The sequence below is a fragment of the Podarcis melisellensis genome (assembly GCF_964234715.1).
Source record: "Podarcis melisellensis genome assembly, chromosome: 11".
In the NCBI taxonomy this organism is placed as follows: Eukaryota; Metazoa; Chordata; class Lepidosauria; order Squamata; family Lacertidae; genus Podarcis; species Podarcis melisellensis.
The window spans coordinates 45,185,572-45,202,782 of NC_138543.1; the positions used below are offsets into that span (position 1 = coordinate 45,185,572).

Sequence of the window (17,211 nt, forward strand, 5' to 3'; positions counted from 1 at the left end):
GGTGATGGGAGTTGTAGTTCAGCAACATCTGGGGAGCCACAGGTTGAGAAAGGCTGCTTTAGAGAATGCAGAGATGGGAAACCCCAGCCTCAGGTGTAAAATGTGGCCCTCCAAGCCTTTTTATCTGGCCCATAAAATTATCCATGGCCACGCCATATTCCCAGACTGCTTCCCTCACTGCCCTTCCTCTGTTCTCTCTTCCAGTGCCTTTGCCTGGCTGCACTGTGTCCTTGAAGTGTGATAACACCTCATGCTTACCTCGCTGGAGGTGTGTACAGGTGTAGAAATCTCTGGATTGTGTTTGACTGGAACCTAGACTAATGCACAAAGGTAAGAGCTCATTGCTCCATCCACTCTTTGCCTCTGGCCGTGCCCATCAATGGCATGAGGCCCTTGGAAGGCTGGCTGAAAGGAAATGTGGCCCTCAGACTGAAAGTGTTCCCTGCCCCTGCCTTAATGCAGAAGGGGGTTCATCTGAACCCCTCTTTTGTTACTTTTAAGCATAGCAATTGCAGGGGCGAGATGGTTGCCAAGGTTTGCTCCTGCAAATTTAACTTTTCCAGCCCGTCAATCTTACTTGCAGCTGACAAGTGGCTCCACTGGCAATTTTCTTTGTTGCTTTCTGAATGTTAATACTGTCTAAACCGGCGATTATTCTGCTCGTTGGGATTTCATTCTGAATGAAGATTAGACATGGGTGGGCAAGGCAGGAGAGGATTACGTTTAAGCACTTGTCGGCAACAAGAGTCCTCCGTGCGGGAAAGCTTCCAGCTCAAAAACATGACTATTTTGGAATAATAATAGCAGCAGAATGAAATGTAAAAAAAAAGACAAAACAAAACAGCAACTAGTCCCAGGTTAGTTCTCCTCACACCTCCAAGTTCCCTCCTCAAATTTTTATTTTTATTTATATGGGTTGTGGGTCTGAAAAGAGATATGATTGAGTGAAGAGACAGCATCATGACTCCTGGGATGCCACTACTAGCGAGGCCATTGACAGGAGGGTGTCTGCCACAAGGGATCAACCATGCCATCACTGGAGAGGAGGCAATAAGGGTCTGGAAGTTCTTGCCTTCTCTGGGCCATCCCTCAACCAATCAGGCTTGAGCTACCATGCTAACACACAATCCTATCTGGTCGTGCTGTTGGTCATTTCACAATAACAACCCTCATCCATGCTACGATTGTAGATAATGTAGATCATCTGGTGTGTACTACCAAGACTTGGGTAGATAAGATGAGGTGACCAGATTTGACCCAGCTTTGCTGCCTGGATACTCTGTACAGCAACAGCATTGCAGTTGTTCTAGGTCCTTCACCACCTGGGGATGAGGAGTGAAAAATTTTACCTGGCTAGAAAGACAAGAAGGGGATTTTGTTGGTGTATTACCTACCCAACTGCTCAGCAGCATCCCTGACTGAGATGACAGAGATGGTTCTCAGGTGTGGTGTTGGAGAACCCCAGGCCCACCTTGTCTGATTTAGATCATAGCAACCATGTGACTGTCTCGGTACATCAATGGTCCAATGCAAGTCATACTCTCAATTTTGCTACCAGTTGGGTTGGAGGTGGGGGCAATGTCATTCTGTTGTCACTGATATATCATGTCTTGGTGAAGTTTAGATTGATTGTGACTGATCTCCCTGTACAGCAAGAGGATGTATTAAGATGCCCCACTCCTAAAAAAATTATGGAATCTAAGGGATTCCTGAATACTCTGGGACATGTTCCTGTTGGCATGCAAGTTGCTCCCATTGAGGCCCTGGGGTGCATTCGGACATGCAGAATATTATGTTTGTTTTCCTAGTTACAATGCTAGCACTTCTGTTCCATTTTCTAATGTTCCTTTCACAATGAAGTACTTGTTACATTATGGAACTGTGGCTTTCTTTACCAATATACCAGCAGGCCACGCTAAGTTTTATCCACACCAGTAGATACGCCCGTGGGGCGAGGCAAGCTGGGGCATGACGCTCCGTGGGGCCTCCAAGGAGTCTGCCTGCTTCCTCCTACTCAGCCGCCCTACAGCTGAGGGGAGGTGGCAGGCAGACCATTTGGGGCAGCGCGGAGCCTGTAGGCGCTCAAGCCACCACATCACTCCCAGGAGAGATGCGTGGCTCGGGCGCACTTCAAGCCCTGCCGCAAGTGCCACCCGGCATTTTGACACCCCCCTCAGTGGTGACACCCGAGGCAGCCTGCCCCCCCCCCACCCCCTTCCTCTGCCCCTGAATACGGTGCGACACAAGACCAAGCCTCATTGGACAACTTGGCTACTCCCCCACCTTTTCTCCACATAGGCGCTTCTGGTCCCCCATGATTCCCTCATGAAAATGGCAGGAAAGAAGCATATACTGCCCCAAATGTTGTCCCTTCACTCCCATAATTTTCCTGGCCAAGGGGGTTGCATATGATTTGGGGGGGGGGTCAAATAACATGGATATGAGCACTAAATATGAAAGTTCCAATATAATGTAGAACATATTCCAAAATAATATAGAAATCAATTATTACGGAAACACTGGGAAAATTGAGTAAACTGCCAACATGGCTGACCTGCACTTTGTGTGTGTGTGTGTGTGTGTGTGTGTGTGTGAGAGAGAGAGAGAGAGAGAGAGAGAGAGAGAGAGAGAGATGAGGAATCTCAGGCCCCTCTGGCCTTGCTGTGTGGCCCTTGAAAGTTTCCCCAGGCCGCTCCTCTCGCTGACCCTGCGTTGCTCCTAAGTTTTTTTGACTTGCTGCAATGTATCCTTGAACTCTGATCAGTGGCGTAGCGTGGGTTGTCAGCACCCGGGGCAAGGCAAGTAATTTGCGCCCCCTAACCCGTGGATTTGAGCCCCCTAACCCGTGGATTTGTGCCCCCTAACCCTAACCCCCAGATGTTGCGCCCGGTGCGGCTGGCCCCCCCTGCACCCCCCACGCTACGCCACTGACTCTGATGATGTATTCTTGCATTCCCGGAAGGACGATAAAGAGGAGCATGTGTAGAAACTGGCCTACTATACAAAGGTAAAATTTGCAGTCATTGCTCCAGGCATCGTTGCTCCTGGCCCAGCCCACCATTGGCATATGGCTCCCAGAAGGATTTGCAGAAGCGAATGTGGCCCCAAGGCTGAAAAGGTTTCCCCAGACGTTCTATGCATTTTAGGCATTAACATAATTGATTTGTATTTGGTTACTTTATGCTGTACATCTGACCTCCTTTAGGGGAAAGGGTGACACTTAAATATAATTAATTGCATTATAGCATATAATGACTTAATTAAATGTAATTAAATAAATACATTAAGCAGCAAAGAACTTGCAGTCTGTTATAGACATCGGGGCGGCACCTTCCTATACTCTTTCCAACGCCTGAGAAAAACCTTTCAGTTTAGGCAAATGTGTCCCGACACATGCAGAATATTGACATGTGTTTTAATCAGGATTTCAGCTTATCATTTATTTTGATTACCGTATTTTTCGCTCTATAAGACGCACCAGACCACAAGACGCACCTAGTTTTTAGAGGAGGAAAACAAGAAAAAATATTCTGAATCTCAGAAGCCAGAACAGCAAGAGGGATCGCTGCACAGTGAAAGCAGCAATCCCTCTTGCTGTTCTGGCTTCTGGGATAGCTGCGCAGCCTGCATTCGCTCCATAAGACGTGCACACATTTCCCCTTACTTTTTAGGAGGGAAAAAGTGAGTCTTATAGAGCAAAAAATACGGTACTGTTTTAATGTTGCAAATAGCTATTTTTAACTGTTTGCCTTTCACTGTTTTATTTTTCCTGTAAACCACTTCGAGGTTTTTATTTTAACCATGCAGTATATGAACCTCGTGAAGTTGATAATGAAAACAAATAGTATCACTACAATGTTTTTAAGGTTTCATTGACATTCGCATTTGCAGCCACAATGCTGGTCCCTTTGCGGGGGGGGCTGCTAGGGTAATTCGGCCATCAGATTTCACAGGAAGGGGAACATACCACCCCAAATAATCTGGCGCAGCATACATTCACATCCTGGATTGCAGTGTCTGCCTGTTCTTCAAATTTACTTGCATCACTTCCTCTTTTTCCCCTCACTTGCTTTTTATAGCCTGATTTTTCTGGCTCTCTGGTGGGGCTTAATTTGAGCCAGGGAAATGGTTTGAAGCACCATAGCCCAGCCTTTAGCATTCTGTATGTACAGATTGGAGGGATATAGGGTGGCCGTTTCTGCACTGTTACCTTTTTACAGGGGAAAGAAAAGTGAGGAGGTCTCACTGCAGAAGTGGAAATCCTTGCACTGGCAGGACATGTTAGCTGGATACAACCCAAAGGCAATTTAATTAAGTCCATTTTTTACTGCCTGGAAAGGGGAGAGGCACTTGAAGGCTTTTCTGCCACAATTATTTGGTTGGATTTGGCCAGAATTATTTGGTTGGATTTGGATTTTTTACTACTACTACGACGACGACGACGACCTTAATCAAAAGATCTCAGCAGGGAGGTTCACAGAATAAAATACAATATAAAACACAAGCAAATAATCAAACCAAACCAACAAAGCAATAACTCCCCTCTTCCCACAGACACCTTTAAAAGGCCGTAGAATATTAATCCGCCCAAGACTGATTAATGGAGTTTTCTCCCCAGGGAGGTTTGCCTGTATAATATAATATAACCTATAACTATATAATGAAGGCGCAAGGCAAACCTCCCTGGGGAAAGCCTTCTGCCAATGGGGAGCCACTACAGAAAAGGCTCATTCTCGTGTTACCACCGTCCTATATGTGACTTGGCTACTCTGTTCCAATACATTTTGGGTCTGGTGGTGGGGCTCTTCTCTGTACTTAATGGTCTGATGGCAAGCCAGTCCTGCTGTGTTTTGGAGCCCTGATGTACATGTTGTGGACTGGGCCCCTCCACCTCTTCCACCATACACATATTCATTATGACATCTGCAGAGTGCATCCATATGTGGGATTATTTGTGTCTGTCATAATGAATAAGCACTGCTTAGCGATGGAGCAGCTCACACATAAACACACAGATTGCTAGTTATTGGAATAATAGAATTGTAGAGTTGGAAGAGACCCTGAGGGTCATGCAGTCCAAACCCCCTGCAATGCTGGAATCTCAACCAAAGCATCCATGATGGATGGCCAGCCAACCTCTGCTTAAAAACCTCCAAGGAAGGAGAGTCCACCACCTTCTGAAGGAGCCCATTCCACGGTCAAACAGCTCTTACCGTCAGAACATTCTTCCTGATGTTAAGTCTCCTTTCTTGTAACTTGAGGCCACTGGTTCGCGTCCTACCCTCTGGAGCAGGAGAAAACAAGTTGGCTCCATCTTTCATTTGACAGCCCTTTGGATAGTTGAAGATGGCTATCATATCACCTCCCGGTCTTCTCATGTCACTGCTGTCCCTCTTATCTATAAAGTAATTCTAGCAGTGTGGACCTATCAGTTGGTTTAATATTTCACCAGATATACTCCTGCCACTTCATTGCTATGAACCAAGGTGACCCACCTGAGTTCAGGTTTCTGAGTTCGGTTCATTCCAGGGGACTGTGGCATTCTCCATTGCTTACTGCCCTCCCCCAAAACTCCTCCCACAGGCTACAGGTACAGTAGTTCTCATTTTCTTTTCTTTTTTTTTAGATGATCTTTATTGAATTTTTAGATACATACTATACATACACATACATTATATTTCACATTTGTTCTTGCTCTCCCGAGCTGACTTCCCTCCTTCCTTCTTCCGGCTTTTTTATGTTGCCTTTAACTTTTTGCATTGTCTCTGTACATTTTATATATAATTGTTCTTCTTCAATCAGTAGTTCTCATTTTCATTACTTATTAAACAAGCCTTCATCTTCTTTTTTAATCCTCCGAATTTGCTATAATTATCTTAATGCATCTGCCTTAAATGCTCTTAAAAGACATGTATCTTTGAAGTGCATGTATCCCATGCCATATACCACTGAAGAATGCTAAACCTGTATCATATACTCTTCATAACAGGTGATGGGCACAATCCTGTAACATATTGTTGTTGTTGTTTAGTCGCTTAGTCGTGTCCGACTCTTCGTGACCCCATGGACCAGAGCACGCCAGGCCCTCCTGTCTTCCACTGCCTCCCGCAGTTTGGTCAAATTCATGTTGGTAGCTTCAAGAACACTGTCCAACCATCTTGTCCTCTGTCGTGCCCTTCTCCTTGTGCCCTCAATCTTTCCCAACATCAGGGTCTTTTCCAGGGAGTCTTCTCTTCTCATGAGGTGGCCAAAATATTGCAGCCTCAGCTTCAGGATCTGTCCTTCCAGAGAGCACTCAGGGCTGATTTCCTTCCGAATGGATAGGTTTGATCTTCTTGCAGTCCATGGGACTCTCAAGAGTTTCCTCCAGCACCACAATTCAAAAGCATCAATTCTTTGGCGGTCAGCCTTCTTTATGGTCCAGCTCTCACTTCCATACATCACTACTGGGAAAACCATAGCTTTAACTATACGGACCTTTGTTGGCAAGGTGATGTCTCTGCTTTGTATAAGTGTTTAATTCCGACAGAATTCAGTGGCTCTACAAGTCTGAAAAAGATTAAGTCTGAGGTGACTTGTTAATATTTAGCCAACAAAACACAAAAAACTAAGAGGGTTTCAAAGCTTCAAACCATTTCCAAAGGAGTTATCCCACTGCTGGATCAAAAGAGTGGCACACATTATGAGAATGATATTGTTACTAACCCTGGAGAAACTGTATAGAGACAGCATATATATATGATAGATATCATACAGGCATATCATAGTATTATGCCTGGATAGCTCAGTTGGTTAGAGTGTGGTGCTAGTAATGCCAAGGTTGCAGGTTTGATCCCCGTATGGAACAGCTGCATATTCCTGCACTGCGGGGATAGGACTAGAGATGATAATCAGGGTCCCATGCAACTCTACAGTTCTATGATTCTATGAAAATGGTGCTGCTCAGAATCCTGGAGATAACATACAGACTTCATGATTAGCAGCGCCCATTTGTCCTTTAAAGCCTTCTAAGTTGGTGTCCACCACCGGATCTCATGGCAGCAAATTTCACAATCTGATTACACACAGCGTGTAGGACTACTTCCTCTTTGTCAGTCCCGGATGAACCCAATCACCAGATGAACCCAAGTTCTAGTATTCTGAGAAAAGAGTGATACAGGCTGCTTTGCAAAGAAGGAAGGTGGGGTTCGAGAGTTTATGGCCCTTTAGATGTTGTTGGCCTGCAACTTTCTTCCACTCCAGCCAGCATGGCCAGCAGTCAATGATAAGGGATAAGGGATACTGAATCTGGGATGGGGGCTGACCAGGGCTTAGCATCAGAACTTTCTGTTTCATGGCTCAGGGGAGTGCCTCTGAGCATGTGTAGAATGTCTTTCTTTTTCAGCAGCAGTGAGGGATTTGTGGCCTTCTAGATACTGCTGGTTTTCCCAGTAGTGATGTATGGAAGTGAGAGCTGGACCATAAAGGAGGCTGATCACCGAAGAATTGATGCTTTTGAATTATGGTGCTGGAGGAGACTCTTGAGAGTCCCGTGGACTGTAAGAAGATCAAACCTATCCATTCTTAAGGAAATCAGCCCTGAGTGCTCACTGGAAGGACAAATCCTAAAGCTGAGACTCCAATACTTTGGCCAACTCATGAGAAGAGAGGACTCCCTGGAAAAGACCCTGGTGTTGGGAAAGATGGAGGGCATGAGGAGAAGGGGACGACAGAGGACAAGATGGTTGGATAGTGTTCTCGAAGCTACCAGCATGAGTTTGACCAAACTGCGGGAGGCAGTGGAAGACAGGAGTGTCTGGCGCACTCCATGGGGTCACGAAGAGTTGGACACGACTAAACGACTAAACAACAACAAGATACTGCTAGAGTTCAACTCCCATCATCCCCAATCATTGGCTATGTTGGCTGGGATTGATGGGAACTGGAGTCCAGCAGCACCCAAAGGGTTGCAGATTCCCCACCTCTGCCTACATATATTTCTAGTGTTGGGGGCAGAGCAAGAGTTTCTTGTTTGGCCCTGGCTCAGCTCTGGAGGACATCAGCCTATAACCTATTGTTTTGGCTGCTTTGTTAGGAAGATTACTGGATAATAGCCCAGAAAAGCTGATTAATGTTGCATCATTGAGCATAAATTGGTTAGGCAATTGTGCCCTGATAGCTGGCAATCTCTGTGTTTTTGAATGAGACACCCATCAAGAGTTTGTAGGAGGCAGCATCCCTCCAGCGGAGGAGGGGGTCCAGAGACAAGGTGTGAAAAAGGTGTTTGCAGTTTGGAAGAGAGAGTTAGACACAATGAAAGAAAGAGAGGGGGAAAACCCCAAGTTTCCAACTGCAGGTATTGGAGTTAGCCAGAAGTGAGGGTGCAGTCTTGGAAAGCTGCCCAGGTTCCTCTCTGGGGGATCTCCTGCCTCAAAGGAGTGCCAGTTGCCTCCACTTGTGTTGTACTTGTAGATAAGTTAATAAGACACCATGAGTCTACAGTGCTCTCTCATCCAAAGAAAACTAATCCCTGCCCGGACCACTGCTCAGAGATGTGGGGAACATGTAACACTTATAGTAACAGTAGTAGTAGTAATAGTAATGAGACAGCTAATGGATGCTTTTGAATTATGGTGCTGGAGGAGACTCTTGAGAGTCCCGTGGACTGCAAGAAGATCAAACCTCTCCATTCTTAAGGAAATCAGCCCTGAGTGCTCACTGGAAGGACAGATCATGAAGCTGAGGTTCCAATACTTTGGCCCTTTTCCAGGGAAGAGAAGACTCCCTGGAAAAGACCCTAATGTTGGGAAAGATGGAGGGCACAAGGAGAAGGGGCGACAGAGGACAAGATGGTTGGATAGTGTTTTCGAAGTTACCAGCATGAGTTTGACCAAACTGCGGAAGACAGTGGAAGACAGGAGGGCCTGGCATGCTCTGGTCCATGGGGTCATGAAGAGTCGGACACGACTAAACGACTAAACGACAACAAGATACTGCTGGAGTTCAACTCCCTAATCCCCAATCATTGGCTATGTTGGCTGGGATTGATGGGAACTGGAGTCCAGCAGCACCCAAAGGGTTGCAGAGTGCCTGGCATGCTCTGGTCCATGGGGTCACGAAGAGTCGGACATGACTAAACGACTAAACAACAACAACCACTCTTGAGACAGTTGAAACCTCTATGTACATGGCACTATTTTGAGGGGGTTTGACTTAACCGGGTGTGTAGGAAAAAATGCCAACAAGGTGGTTCTGATTACTTCTTCCCTCCCCCATAGAACCAAAGAAAGAATGGACATTTTTGCAATTTCCAGTGCACAGAACCTAGTGCGAATCAAATCCTATTACACAATCTGTATCCGTGGCTGAATTCCGATGCTATTTTATTTTTATTTGATTAATTGAAACCCTGTACTTTTATTATATATTTCATTTGTATTAATGTATATTGTTGTTCGCTGCTTTGGGAACCTTGGGTTAAAAAGCAGTGTACATATAAATAAACCACACCATAATGACGATACACAACATTTGTATGGCACTTTTAAGTATTCAGAGTGTTTTACATGCATTTTCTGATAATCCTCAAAACAAGTAAATGCACACAAAGAGGAATTAGATGTGTGCTAGAAAATGCATGCAATTTAAATGCAAATTTTCCACCTTTAAAAATCCACAAAAAACCAGGACGGAATGGACCAATGACTGAGCATATGACAGGAACGGAACAGAAGCAAGCTGAAAAAACAGCCTTGTAAGGCAGGGATGGGAAAGGCACAGTTGGTGTCAGATCTTTTATCTCTCCCCCTTGCCAATGATCCCATGGGGCAACTTTGACAGGTGGGTGGTGCCAAACTTGAATAAACTATTGGGAGGGCCCAGGTAAGCCCCTCTCCCACATAATCAATAAGAAGACCTGGCTGCACCCACCATTTGAATGACAATGTCCATTAACTTTGAAGAGGGCTGGTCCCCTCAAATGTTTTATGGGGAGCGAAGGGACCTTGGCCCCTAGGAGTTGGCTCATAGCCATCACTTGCACACAAACACACACACACACTAAATATCCCAAACTACAAATGACTTAACATTATGACCACAATCCTCAACCCTTTTAGACTACAATCCTACACTCACCTATATGGGAGCAAGAATCACTGAACTCCTTTGAGAAGCCATTAATAGGATTGAGCTGTTACTCATCTACAGGCCCTTTTAAATCCCATTGAATTTACAATGAAGGATGCAGGGACACAGGTGGCACTGTGGGTTAAACCACAGATCCTAGGACTTGCCAATCAGAAGGTTGGCGGTTCGAATCCCCGCGATGGGGTGAGCGCCCGTTGTTCGGTCCCTGCTCCTGCCAACCTAGCAGTTCGAAAGCACATCAAAGTGCAAGTAGATAAATAGGTACCACTCTGGCAGGAAGGTAAACGGCATTTCTGTGTGCTGCTCTGGTTCTCCAGAAGCGGCTTAGTCATGCTGGCCACATGACCCGGAAGCTGTACGCCGGCTCCCTCAGCCAATAAAGCGAGATGAGCGCAGCAACCCCAGAGTCGTCCGGGGTCAGGAGTCCCTTTACCTTTAATGAAGGATGCTAGGTTGAAGAGTGCAAAGGAAAGAAAGCAATGTGATTGGGGCCCTGATCCTGAACTGAGCATCTCAAAGAGCCAGTTTTTTTTTTAAAAAAAAACATTGAGGCTCCTAGCCTGTTTGTGTGAGCAAATGCACGTGGGGAGGGTGTCAAACTGGGTCTTTGACCCAGGTGAAATAAAGTCTAGTTCTGCCCCTGCATCGTCTCAAATGCATCTGCCCCCCCCCCGCCCTCCCTCTAGATTTCAAGGAAATGGCAGAAAGCCTGCCATACTAGGGAGGGGCCATAGCTCCGCGGTGGAGCACTTGCTTTGCACGTCGAATGTCCCAGGTTCGATCCCTGGTGCCTCTGGGTAGGGCTGCCCTCTGCCTGAAACTCTGGAGAGCCACTGGCAGTCAGTGAAAATGATACGGAGCCAGATGGGCAATACTTAGAATCATAGAAATGTAGAGTTGAAGGGACCTTGAGGGGTCATCTAATCCAGCCCCGGGCAATGCAAGACTCTCAACCCACACCCCACCCATCCAATCTGAAACCAAACTGGGTGGACCCTGCTTAGCTTTGCAAACCTGCTGGCAGTTTTATTGCTGCACCATTGGGGACTTGGTTTGGGCAGTTCCGTGGGCTCCTATGAATTTGTCCCATTCATAGCGTCCAGATCCTAAACTCTGCCAAACGCTTCTCCCCCCACCAGCCTCAGCTCCAGCTCCCCCTCCCACTTGCTCTAACCACTGATCCTTCCAGCCAGGGCCGGATTTAGGTTTGATGAGGCCCTAAGCTACTGGAGGTATCCGGCCCTTTATATGTCCAGCTGTCCTTTGTCAACAACAAATTGTCAGTTTTTTTGTGTTGAATATATGCTATATGGTAATTTATGGACCTAATATCTAAAACCCTTTGCACATGTTGCCATGCAACCAGTCCATGCAGAATGTAGGCACCCTATATATAGAAATGAGCAAACCAGTGATATTTTAGGGAGCAGGCGGGGCCCATTACTGACATCACAGGAGCCTACACAAAACACTGTAGGTTTTATTTTATTTGTTTTTTATATTATATGTTGGAAATGTACATCAAGGGTTTCTTTTCCTTTAATTTTTTTGGGGGCCCCCAAGAGTGTGGGGCCACAAACTATAGCTTGTTTAGCTTATACGTAAATCCAGCACTGTCTCTAACCACTGACCCCTCCAGCGCGCGCGGCGCCGGACTGTTTCCCACCCCCACTCCCCATCTCCTTCCTCTCCGGGACGGAAGGAGTTAAGTTTGGGAGCGCAAGACACGTTGAGGGGGAGTCGCCCGAGCCGAGGCAGCAAAAACATCGGCGCGCATTCCTGGGCAGTGCTCAGCTGCCAGCAGCTGATTAAAACCATCTCTCTCGCTGTGAGTGGCTCAGGCCGCCGAAGGCTCGCGCGGGGCTCAATATTTAAGCGGAGCCGCCGCTGCGTCAGGGCGCTTGCCGGCTTCCCGTGGCGGGATCATGTGGGGAGAGGCGCGGCGCTGAGGCTGGTAAGGAACGCGCTTTCGGTAGGGGAGGCAGGCAGGCAGGGAGGCTCCGCTTTGCAGCGTCTCTTTGCAGCCACGACAGCGGCTTCTCGGAGGCGTCCGAGTGACATGTCCGCGTTTTGCCTTCCCCACCTCCCAGGAGGTAACATGGGGAGGCACGACGAGACCGGCGGAGCTCCGGCAGCCGGGGAGCCTCCGAGGGGTGGCTGCTGTCGGCTCGAGGGGGCCTGTTCTGAACAGGGTTCACACGCACACGCAAACGCACACGCGCAAAAAACATACCCTACACACACGCTGGGTCTCGGTCGGTCCCCAAGGCAGCTGCGCCTCCGAAGGTCTCCAGGTGGCCTTGCAAGACTTGGGAGGCTGGAAACAATGGCTATATTTTGGCCTCTTGAATTGGGAATTTGCATTCCACTCTCTAATGCTGGGTTGCTTTCTGTAAAATAACTACAGTGTTTCCTTAGCTTGCTTTAAAAAAAAAAAATCACCTTGCAGCCAAGAGTGCTGGGAGCTGCTATTATTATTATTATTATTACTACTACTACTACTACTATTTGAGTTTAATCTTGCCGCAATTGTATGGTGGAGTAATGGAATGAGTGTGGGAGGGCGACAAAGTAGCCAGTTCTAAATGTGGTGTTTTGCCTGTAGTGTAAATGTAGCAATCCGGCTTGAGGATAACGTCCCTGCCACAGCTACCCCTTTAAGAGAGCAGGACTCCCGACATTTCTTAGGAAGGGGTGCGGGGAGAGCGGAATCCTAGGAAAATAAACAAGCAATGGAAGGGGGCTAGGTCAAGGCAGGCAAATGTATACAAAACAATAAATCTTGCCAATGAAATGGTCGTGCTGGAGAGCTTGGTTTGAGCAAGCTGAATAAAATAAGGGAGCAATTAAGCCGCGGAAAGTCAAAGGAAGCATCCCTTGAGACATTGCTATTCAGTTTGGCACAGGGGCATCCTCCAGTCTGCACAGCACTATTCAGGGATGAGTGCATCTGTTATCCCATGTTGGCTATCTCTTGTTAGCATCTGCAGTGCTTCGCTGATTGGTTAGACTTGAACTGGGCCCTGGAAAATGTCATGGGTAATGGTTTTTGTGATCCCTGGCTTGTGTCCTAAACGTGGCAGCTTTCCCTAGAGTAGGGCACCTTCCCAGGTGTCAAATGCTCCTGTAACTTCTTCCTTACCCAGGTGGAAACAGTGGTCCATTTAAAAGCAAGTGGGGAAACAATAGAAAGTAATAAGTCCCCAAACCCTGGCTGAATGGGTGGTTTAGTGTGTGACTTAACAGCTAACCCACAGGCTTATCCCAGGAGTTCTTGGTATAGGGTGGTTTGGAAAGGCAAGTTAACATTTTTAAAACCTCTGGAGTTCTGGGATTGTGTTGCCTTTCTTCTCTCCCTCTCCCAGAGGTGGTAGGAAAAATAATTTCCTAGAGGATAAAATATTGGATTTAATACACATGCACCTGGAAGAGAATTTGTAGGGCAAGAAAATATGTACAGCAAAGAAAAAATTTTTACAGCACTCTGGAAAAATGAATGAAATAATACTTGAAGCCATTATGGTTTCAGGGGAAAGGGGTTGAGTCTTGTCAACTATGGTTGCGGGGAGGGAGATATTGAAAAGTATCTGAAGAACATAGGATTAATGTGGCCAACAGGTTCATGTCTTGTGTATGAAGAAAGGTTTGCCACTTTCTTGGCCTCCAGGATTAGCAGAGCATATACAAGCTTGGTTCCATACCAAGAAACCTCACCTTTCATGTCCAAAGCCTTGGCTGACTTGTTGAGGCACAAGACCAGTAAAACATGGCAACTCTAGAAGCATGCAGTCTCAAAACCCTTATTTATATCAATTTGCTTCACTGAGTTCCTTCAACTCGATCAGCAGTCATTCAGTCAGGCTATAGAAGGTGGATCTGCCAGACTTCCCCATCTGCTTTGCTGATAGACTAGTGACTTTTGGCAGTTTCTCCTTGAAATCTTTCTAGTGCCAGAGTTGGTTTCCTTCCTCCCAATCCTTTTCCCTTTTTGTAAGCATGGAGAGGGATTGTCATATGCTTGACCTTTGACTAAAGAGCAGGATCAATGTGCTGTAAAGAAATAAAATTGTTGGCCCCAGAAAGCCCTTGATGGAATGCCTTCAGTATTGGCATGTAGACATCATGGGATTCTCTTTCCAGCACTTCATTTGAAGCAGGGTGGTGGTGCCGCCAAACAATTATTGCCCTAAAATAGAACTGCGTGTTTCTGCAGAAAAGGAACTAATGGAAGATGAGGAGCAGGTGAGTTGTATTCACAGGTGTAAGGAGGAGAGGTGTGATAGGCTAATCACCAAATAGCCAAAAGCCATGGCTTCTGTTAATGGGATCAAAGGAGGGTTTCATGTTCCACTTCTAGTAGTTTTAGTGTAACTAATTGGCTGGACTGCCTTTTTTTTTTTTGCTATACAGCTGCTTGTTTGAATGAAAGTAGAGTTTGCAGAGGTAGAAGCATTTCAGGCAAAGCTACTGCGACTTGCTTTTTTCCTCCTCCCTTCCAATCCCTATTCCTTTTCTGCTGTATCATTCTTAGATAGCAAATAGGCCAAACACTTATCATGGAGGCTTAAAAAAACCAAAAACCTGCTTTGCAAGCAGAAAAAGTGAGAATGCCTAGACCTTTCTCTCTGCAGGTGTAATGCTTAACTGTGGTTAATAAACATTATGTCTTAACAGGACTGTAGAACTTGCAAGCAAGCCTCTGATCTAGGAGTCCAACTTGACTGAAATCCAGAACTTTTATTACCCCTTTAAGCTTAGGGGTGGGCTTAAAATTTCTGTGGCAGATAAGGCAAAGCCATTTTATTAATTAGCTGCCCCTTTCGAGGAGCCATCTGAGATCTTGTGGAGTCACAGCATTCTTTAAGGCGGGGGAATGCCTAGTCATTCCTTCGGCCACAGCAAGAAGATGAAATGTCAAATGGGAACGCTTAACCTAATGAGTTATCTTATCACACTCTGTGCATCTGGGATAAGCGGAGTTCATCACCAGGCCAATCTTCTCTTGGAAAAAAACACCCCAGCTCTTACTAAATGTATGTGGGGATGTTGGAAGCATATGCATTAATCAACAGACACCTTCCGAAAGCATGAGGTTTTTAACCTGGTAGTATGCATGTTCATTACCCTAGCCACTGGGGGGGTGTAGAATTCACTGACTGGTTGGCTAGATTGGTGCTCCCTGAGAAGGAAAAGAGCCCCTAATTAAATGTTCTCGAATAATCCTTGCTTGAGGTTGTTTGTTCCAAGTGGGGCATGTCACTCAGCAGTGTTCTAATGGAATTATTTCAGATGGCTGAGGCAGAAGTTGCCTTTGGCAGAAATCTCATTTTATGGAAGTAAGGGGACCTCTGTAACGTGGCATGATGCCCCTAATCCTTCTGAGAAGTTGCCTTAACTGGAAATGAGGGTTTTGATGGGATGGCAGCTTGGATTGAGGGTGGGAAGGAGGAACAGAGACTTGCGCTGGGCTGAGACGACTTCCCGGAAAGTATTGAACTGCCCCATATTAATGACAAGAAGCTCTGCAGAAATAGTGTTACTTGATAGGAGAAGGTAGCAGATTGTGTGCTGTGTAGGCCTTGTGCTGCTCCTCTTTAAATATTTCAGAAAACTTGAACTTCTCAGGACTTTACTACTAACCATGTAACAGGGCCAGCTAAGGACAAAACATTGGCAGTCAACTATCCATCACTGCCTGCTCAGCGGTTCAGAATGCAACTGAGTAATAAAATGGGGGGAGCTATTGAAGCATAGGTCTCAGCCAAAGGATGGTGCTACTTACCCTGACTGTTATCATGCATGTTTTGCTGTATGCTCCAGGATGCACCAGCTGATAACCTCAGATGTTCTGTAAAACTGTCTGATGGCCGCAGAAGGACAGTTTTTCCTTTGCAAGGAACTGTGTGCGAGAGAATGCACCAGTTAGATCTGTTATGTTGAAGCCGGCTACTAAGTCCAGCCAGTTCCTCTTGCTTGGCAGGATAATCGTTGAAATGAAAGCTAACCGCAGTACCTACAAATTCCACTTACAGTTGCAGAGCAGTTAACTTACAGGGGTGCTAATACACTGTTGCTTGGCTGCTGCTAATACTGTATACACTTGATTGGCTACTGCCACGATCATCCTGAGATCTGCAAATTCTGTAATGCATTTGGTTCACACAACAATGTTATAATTCTGGGGCCCACATGCCAGCAATGAATAGACCTTGCATTATTTGATTCAAGGCCAAAAGCAAGAACTTTCTGGCACTGACATAGCAGGCCATGTGACAAAGGCAGAGCAGAATTCCAGTGATGCATTCCTTCTGGATTAATACAGGCAAATCCTGCAATTTGGTCAAACTTCGTTATGGCATTCTAAACATAGCTGCTCACCCCAATCTGGAAACCACCCAGGGTATATTCCCTGGCTCTTGCTGCATAATCCTTATGTTTCTTCCCCATTAACCTGCCATAGCTGGGCTTGCAGCTATTGAGGGCTGGGGAGAATAGTCCCAGGCATAGGTCCTCCTTTTGAGAGAATCCTCTGATTCCTACTGCTGTAAATATATGTTATAGTTCTAAGCTTGTGTGTTATAAACTGACTTTACTTCAACCATTTAACCCTAAACATTTTTTTCCCAAGGGGACCATTTTATTAAGGGAAATACATGGCTATATACTGTTGAACTCCCTGATTGCTGAGCTTTCTCCATATATAACCTAGAAGGCTTGTGTTACTCTGTCACTGATGTTGTTGGCTATGACAGCTAAAAATGTGGAACACTTGATAGGAAGCGCTGGCCGCATAATCACCCCATGGAAGTGAAAGCAGGACGTGGGAGGTGACCCAAATGGGATTCATCTAAGTGGTTGGCTAGTTCTTAGTGTTCTTACAACAGAGGAAAGATCTCTTGGTGTCAGGGTGGTTTTTGCAGCCAACGCTGTCACAACAGTTTAGCCTTTTTTAATGAAATGACTTGACTCTCTTCCACCGGAGTTTTTTACTTGCTAAAAGACTCTCTAGGCAGCTGTACTTCCAAGAATGTCTGTCCCATGATTTTGACTGGGATGCTTGACTCAAGCTGTGCACACAGCATA

The 17,211-nt window shown here is 46.0% G+C and overlaps 1 protein-coding gene across 3 annotated transcripts in view; it reads left to right on the top strand.

Moving 5' to 3' along the window:
* The first annotated feature begins 11,886 nt into the window (after positions 1 to 11,886).
* DAB2 (DAB adaptor protein 2) overlaps positions 11,887 to 17,211 on the top strand; it is a 35,944-nt gene continuing 30,619 nt past the window's right edge. For 2 of the 3 annotated variants that reach the window (XM_081929685.1, XM_081929686.1), the window contains exon 1: positions 11,887 to 12,082. The gene's annotated coding sequence lies outside the window, so the exon portion shown is untranslated. The remainder of the gene's footprint in view (positions 12,083 to 17,211) is intronic. The other variant, XM_081929687.1, reaches the window with a different exon arrangement.